At 39.4% G+C, this 8,027-nt stretch overlaps 1 non-coding gene across 1 annotated transcript; it reads right to left on the bottom strand.

Moving 5' to 3' along the window:
* Positions 1 to 1,395: 1,395 nt before the first annotated feature.
* LOC120368396 (U4 spliceosomal RNA) lies at positions 1,396 to 1,536 on the bottom strand. Its single transcript, XR_005582544.1, has one exon. It is a non-coding gene; the product is annotated as a U4 spliceosomal RNA (small nuclear RNA).
* Between the last annotated feature and the right edge of the window lie 6,491 nt (positions 1,537 to 8,027).

Below are 8,027 nucleotides of genomic sequence, written 5' to 3'. Positions count from 1 at the left end.
CAGGCTTGTGTCTTGGAGAAAGAGCAATGTGACTAGAGAGAAGCTCCATCAGGGTGTTTCTGCCATCCTGTCATAAAGGAGGCTGTATATTTCAAACATTAAGAACATTAGCCTGACACTGAATGACTCTAGATTCTGGAAAAGGAAGATAGAAAATTGTTAGTAATACAAGGGGCAGAAGCTAGATTGCCATGTGACCACCATGCGAGGTTGAATGCATGGTACCCATGTGGGCTGGGCCTTCAGGCACCAAAGGTTCTCAAGGCTGAGCTTGGTATGCAAGGAGAAGAATGACAACAGAGCTAGAATTTTAAATAATCCATCCAGGTTTGAGCAAAAAACTACACCATGGCCTGAGAACCTAGTTCCTCCTTTAGTACTCTGGACTGTGTAAACCACTAAGATATTTTATGAGCAAAGATAGGGGAAGACAGTCCTTGAAATGGAAAATTAACCAATGATAGATCTCTCATAATTTTGAGTGATAGCTAGACCTAGATTTGATTTATTCAAAGCAAACCAAAAAAAGGGCTGAGATCTTCTCTGCTCTCAAATCTGTCAGTTATACAGATCTTTTCTATTCTTTAGCTGCTTTGTAGGTATTAGGGATGACTGCAATGTTTGGACAATTTTGCCAAGCACATAGAGGCTCTATCATGAATTGTGGAAAGCAGGAAATGTACAAGCAGTATAACAGTGTGCCACTGAGGAGAAAGCCACTATTTACAGCAAAGTTTTCCTTTCTAGTGATATAAAAAGCAGTGGGACATTCACTACTGATGACATAAGGAAGAATCTTTATAAAGGTTTAGGACTCTTAGGGAGAGGTGTACTTCCCTTTTGAAAGGATATTCCTTTTTTTTTTTTTTTTTTTTTAAACGGAGTTTCGCTCTTGTTACAATGCGATGGCACGCATTGTAACGGTGCAATGGCACGATCTCGGCTCACCGCAACCTCCGCCTCCTGGGTTCAGGCAATTCTCCTGCCTCAGCCTCCTGAGTAGCTGGGATTACAGGCATGTGCCACCATGCCCAGCTACTTTTTTGTATTTTTAGTAGAGACGGGGTTTCACCCTGTTGACTAGGATGGTCTCAATCTCTTGACCTCGTGATCCACCCGCCTCGGCCTCCCAAAGTGCTAGGATTACAGGTTTGAGCCACCGCACCCGGCCGAAAGGATATTTCTATCACTGTAGAGCACTGAATTTGGCTTCTGTTATGCACATCTAATATGATGGGTGCTCCATGTGAAAGTCAGCAGCTGTGACAACCTACTGAGGGACTGATCAAAGACTACTGCTTCTAGGAATTCACTGAAAGCCTTGGAAAAGGTAGGAAATCTCCATTTTCAGGGTCAGTTGACTTAGGTATAATTGCCTTTTTTGTTTTTAATCCAGCTCCATAGAGACTGTCAAAAATTGCCAATGCCGACTATATTTCAAGTTGTCATAGCAGGGTATTGGGAAAAGTTTTCAGTTAGCAATAATCATGCCTTGAACAAACCTCATTGACTACGATACCACCAGTGCACAAAGCTAACTGCTTCAATTATGTGAAATAACATGTTTGAATCTCCTCAGAATATCACAGTGGTTAAAGGGCAGGCTCTGGTACTGAAGTACTTGCTTCAAATCCTTGCCCTGCTGCTTACTGGCTATGAGACCTTGGGCAAGTTGTCTAGCTTCTCTATACCTCAGTTTCCCCCATATTAAAAAGAAATAATAATAATCATTTAATTTCTATGAGGTTGAATCTATTATACACTGTAATCAATGAATACAATACGCCTGTAATCAAACTGGCACGTAAGAAGGACTTAAGAAATGTTGGCTGTCAGTGTTATTATCATATTTATACCCTGGAGAATGCCTGATACAGTCACTTGTGGTCATGCAGGTATGCACACTTGGAGTCAAGCCCATTGAATTCTTTGGTTTCTACATTGGATAAGCACTGGGGAATCGCAGCTGGAGTTGAAACTCTGCTCACTACTAGAAATTTTAAAAGCCTAGACATTCTGGGTGACTGGTGGTGTATGCTACCAGAGTCCATTATATCAGAAGATAGAAGACTTTCCTGGAAGATCATTAAGGAACCATCTGAGATACAAGCTTACCTTGAGAAAAGAGCCATCAGGTACACAGCATAGTTGATTAACAGTGGCCAAGTCACTGAAAAGAGGGGGAAGGGTGATTTCAAATACATCAGAGGAGACTATTTTGCTCTTCCTATATCCCCTTGTTATCTAATCCTTAAAAAATTAGGGGCTATTAGAAAATGCAAAAGCACTATTTTCACGAAAACCAGTACTAGATTGTCACGAGAAATCCTTAAGAAAATCCTTAATGTAGTGGTTTTTCTTCCTCCCGGAATAAAAGATTGTGACCAAGTTTGTTAAGCAAAGGAGGCTTGGGAAATAACAGTCGGATTCCCACCAGCTGTCCATTGGGGAATCTGAATATTTTACTGTGGGCAAGAAACTTCCATTCCTTTCTTCTGGTAATGAAGAGAATCTGAAAGATTGGTGAGGACTAAAAGCAACAGAGGTGGATTGTGCTCACCTTGGCTGGTCAAAGTAAACTGAACAACCTCCTCTAAAGCTTGGACACCTGATGACATTTCAGGATGGGCCTGGCTGACTCACACTCAAATTTCAAAATCCTTCTCTTTGGTTGAATGTTTTCCTTTTTCCCTTTCCATGTGTTTTTACATGGGGATCTTTCCCTCTGGCCCAAGTAAATTATGATACCAGAGTCCTCTGAATACAACTATGCTTACTGTTTTGCTTTTGGACTGTATTTCAAATAGGTTCTTACTTCCAAAGGCACAGCTAACAGTAAATATACTCTTCTCCTCCACTCAGACTTCTACTCTGCTCCAGCCTCCCCTCTGTGCTTTCCCTTTGTTCACAAAGCCCTGTTTTAAAATAGAGACATTCATCTTAAGGATAATACACTCCACCTCTCCAAAAAGAATGAGGCAAAGAAACAGTTACTGTTAGAATGAGAACAGGAAACGGAAGTTACACACCATATCTGCTCCAGGCATGGGATCTGGCTTCCATTGAACTCTGGCCTGCTTTTGCATTGTGACTGGCCAGGGGACCAGAAACCAAAGGCGGCCTGGTCAGGATGCAGCCATGAATAGAGTGGGCATAGATCATTTACAGAAGATTAGCTCACAATATCCCTGGAAATAAAGAAGTCTAATAGGGTCTGGGGTCAGAAAGCCTTCACCCTGGTTACCCTCCAGAGCTTTGGGTTTTGTCTCAGGCATATTCCTTCATTGTTAATTTTCTAAAATCTAGTAAAATCTCTTGTTCAGATGACTTACTGATGAATTTCTCTACAGGCCACCTCCCTGGGAGCTATTGAGAACTAACACATATCAAAGCTGTTGAATTATACATCCCTTACACAGAATGCTTCAATGTATTGTTAAACGTCTTGACAGTGGCTCTATTTATCCGATATTGCTAATCTGACTTAATCTAGCCAAACCTCCCACACCCCCAAATAACGTCTGCTAGGCGCCACAAAACGCAAAGGAACTCTCTTCCCTTTCTAACTACAAAGCTTGCTGCTTAATTGTACAAATATTTGTGGGTTTGGCAAAGGTGAGTGCTAATTTGTTGTTTTAGTATAAAGCTGAAAAGGTTAGGAGAGTGCTAAGAAAATAGGACCTACATGCATGTGATGTGCTAAATTCTTGGGAGAAGCTGAGACTCTGCAAATAGGACCCTACAAGTAAAAGCTTGCAGAAAATCTGGAAGGAAACATTTTTGGTAGTCATCAGATACACAGAAGAGGCAACAGAACAAACAGGAAAGAACTGGCCCTAGGGGTAAAAAGGAATGTTTTTCTCTCTATAGATGTGGCTTGCCTTCATTTGGTTGCTTACTGCATTTGATTTTTACTTTAGAAATTGGTTTAGGGATTATAAGGGAGGGAATGATTTAACGAGTCATAACGCTTCAGCCTGGAAATTAGAATATTCAACAATGAGAGATAATAAAATAATTAAAATTACAAATGTGCCTTTCTTTATGCATCTCTAAAATAGGTGTAGTGTCCTGTTAGGAAGATGAATTAGCTAATGATTAGGAATCACTTAGAGACCCTCAGGTGAAAGTTTTATTGCCTCACTGGATTTATTTGTCTGAGTTCAATGTTCTGTGGTCAAAGGCAGTGCTTCTCAAACTTCAGTGTGCATACAAAACCCAGGCGGGTCTTATTAAAATGTGGATTCTGATTCAGTAGGTTTAAGGTGTTGCACAAGAGATTGCATTTCTGGTCAGCTCAATCAGCCAGACCACACTTTGTGAACAAGGATCTAAAATCCCTGTTTCTCAAAGCTGGCTGTAAATTGGAATCAGCTGTTGATCTTTGTAAAAACTTTTCAGATTCGAATTTAATTAGCATGGGGCCTCTGCTGGGCATTGGGATTTTCTAAGTCCCTCCTTTTCTTGAATCTAATATGCATCCAAGTGTAAGAAACACACTGGTCTAAGGAGCTGGTATTCTGGGCCAGACTAAAAGGTTGAGGTGAGGATTAAATGAGATAATGCAGCGAAGTACTTAGCTCAGCCCCTGTCACATAATGTCCTTCGATAAACCTTAATTGTTACAGGCAGCCTTGGCTGTGGCAAGAGATACCACCCAAGTTGCAGACAACACTAACTCACAGAATATCAGGCAGATGCCAAGGATACTGGCAGACATCAAGGTCAGCAGTAGGGCAGGGGAACCTTTGGCCCATAGTAGCTGCACAGCAGGTATCGCTGTGTAAGCAGAACAAGAGACAAGATGGGACAGCTGTGAAGCTGCATGTCATGGCCTCTGTGTGAACTTGATAAAGACCCCTAAAAGGGTGGTTCACACTATGGAAAACAATATGTCAGGTCCTCAAAAAATTAAAAATAGAATCACCATGTGATATAGCAATTCCACTTCTGAGGATATACCCAAAAGAACTGAAAACAGGGTCTTGAGGAAGTATTTGTACACTCATGTTGATAACAGCATTATTCACAATAGCCAAGAAGTGGAAGCAACCCAACTTTTCATTGACAGATAAATGGATAAGCAAAATGTAGCATATATGCACAATGGCATAGTATTCAGCCTTTAATAGGAAGGAAATTCTGACACATGCTGCAACATGGATGAATCTTGAGGACATTATGCTAAGTAAAATAAACCAGTCACGTAAGGACCAATAGTGTATAATTCAGTTTATATGAGGTACCCATATTAGTCAAATTCATAGAGACAGAAGGAATTGTGGTTGGCAGGGGACTGGAGTAGAAGGGAGTGAGGAGTCTGTGTTTACCAGGTACAGAATTTCAGTTTTACAAGATGAAAAGTGTTTTGGAGGTTGGTTGCCTAGCCATGTCAATGTACTTGATGCCAGTTGACTGTACACTTTAAAACAGTTATGATGGAAAACTCTATGTTATGCATATTTTACTATAATTTTTAAAAATAATATATGCTATATTTTAAAATAACTAGAAAAGTAGATTTGGAATATTCCCAATACAAAGAAATGATAAATGTTTGAGGTTGTGGAAATCCCAGTTATTCTGATTTGATCATTACACATTGTATGCTTATATCAGAATATCACGTCTCCCCATAAATATGTACAATTATTACAATTATTATGTATTTATAAAACTAAAAAGAAAAGAAAAGTTTTTTAAAACGATGTGACTCAAGTGTCCTCAGAATGAGTGAACAAGGAATCAGAAAAATGCAGGCTGTTACATAATTTGCCTTTTCCTGTAGAGCTCTGGGATATGGAAATTTCTAGGTCCATAAGGAGAACGCATTTGAAAGTATCCACTAGGATGGCTGGGCTATTAAAATGATAACTTTATCAGCAGAATAACTTGAGAACTTACTGTGTGGCAGACACTGTGCTAATCACTTCATATTCATTATTTCCATTTGCCTTCATTTTAACTGTGTGCAGTAGGTTCAAGTATTAGCCCATTTCCAGAGGAAATGAGGCTGAGAGAGCACAAGATTTCTAAGAAAGCAAAAGCTGGTCTTCTAATTGAAGCTAAAATTATGCTCTTAACTACCGCATTAGCTGCATATAATATACTACTAGTGAACAATTCCTTATTTTTCAGTCCTAAAGACTCATATTATATATTGGTTAGAATATGAGACCTACGTAGCATCTACCACAGGAAAACACTGGTGGCTAAATTACTCAACTGTTTAGAAAGATGGAATACTTTTTCACAAAAGAGAAGAAGCATCTGCATTGCAACAAGAATGTGTGTAGAAGCACTATGACTTCATATAAGTCTTTATGTTATTGTAATATGTTATTAGAGATCTCTTCAATTAGAAAAAATCTAGGCAATGGTGTTTTGGGGTAGACTAAGTGACCCTTTGAGCTTTGACTTTTTATATAGATTTATGCTACCTAAAGACTAAAAGTAAATTTGAAGTTAATTATTTTCTTAAATGCTTCATTTAAAGACACAAGCCTTATTGAATATCTTATGAAATGATATGGGGATAAATAAATACATATAAATACACATGCACACACAAATAAGGGAACCGCTGTAATTTTGAACAAAACATAAGGAAAGATAAGTCCCTGTCTTTGAGAACAGTTTGAGGAGATGGCAGCATGTCTTCATGGCATTACTTAAAGGCAGGGCTTCACAAGGTGATCTGTTACCTCTGTGTTTACTTCTTACTATGTGCTACAGACTTTTGCTAGGTACTTTGCATATCTTACTTCATCCGACCCTCACAACCACTCCACAAACTAAGTATTATGATCCCCAGTGTACAGATGAGAAAACTGAGGCCCAGAGAGTTTAAGTCACTTGCCCAAAGTCACACATCTAGTCAATAGCTGAGCCAGGACTGAGATCCAAGTCTTTCAACTCCTAAACCTGTGTGCCTCCAGGAATGCTGTGCCAGAAAAGACTTGGGACACACATCACAGAGGGATAAGGCAGCATTTTAGCAGGCAGAGTGAGAGCTTACAAAGAGTAATGTCAAGGACCTTGGGATAATGTCCCTGTGTACTCCCCTCACCTCCATTGTATGTCACTTTCCATTTGTGTCACATTCTACATTATTAGTAGTTGTTGGGACATTGCATTATGTCTCAGATTACCCCATTTTAAAATGAGATATTCTTGACAGGGGTCAAATGTGTGGATTTGTTTATTTCAAAGTATTAATTAGTTTATCAAGTCAAGTTCCTAAAAGATCTGAAAATTGGGGAATGGAAATGTATATAGACTGGTCAAGATAAGGTATCAGTTTGAAGCACATTTGGGGGAAGCCTCAGTGGAAACCCAGAATCATGGAGCACTGGGTGTCTATGAAAATGGACAGAGTGAGGAGCACAGAGAGACCAAGGACAACCCTCCTTCTAATTGACTATTTACAAAAAGAGTCTTGGGATGATGCTTGAAGAAAACATTTAAAAATAAATGGGGGGTCTTCCTGACATCACCTAAGATTGAGGCAAGAATGAGTAGATCAGGAAAGGTGGTGATCTCACTGGAGAAGGGGATCTATGCTGGGGAGATGTGAGAAGATAAACTATTGGATGAGATTGGATAGTAAAAGAAGACGTGCTAGTGAGCCACTGCATGTTTTAGACGGGAAAACATGATGGGTCAGGACATTATCTAAAGGATAATAAAAGGGAAAAGCAAGACAAAAGCTTGCTGTCATAAGCTCAGATGCTGATGACATGCAGCAAGAACCTGGGAATATATCAAAAGGCAAATAGGCAAGATCTGGGGATGAATTTCAGCCTCAAGGGCTTAAGAAAGGTCCTTAAACAAGTGGGCAAGTTAAAAATTTGGGAGAAAGGATACTGAGTTCAATTCAAAATTGTGGTAATCATGGATTCATACCGGTAATAATTCAACATAGACTCTCTGATTTTAAGATAAGCTACCATTTAAAACTTTTAAAAAACACTGTAGATTTACTGAATTGTAATAATACCAGCTAACATGCATAGAGAACTTTACAA

This window comes from Saimiri boliviensis, chromosome 9 (assembly GCF_048565385.1).
Source record: "Saimiri boliviensis isolate mSaiBol1 chromosome 9, mSaiBol1.pri, whole genome shotgun sequence".
Lineage (NCBI taxonomy): Eukaryota > Metazoa > Chordata > Mammalia > Primates > Cebidae > Saimiri > Saimiri boliviensis.
The sequence above is the reverse complement of the archived record's forward strand: the minus strand, read 5'-3'. Positions and strand labels throughout refer to the sequence as shown.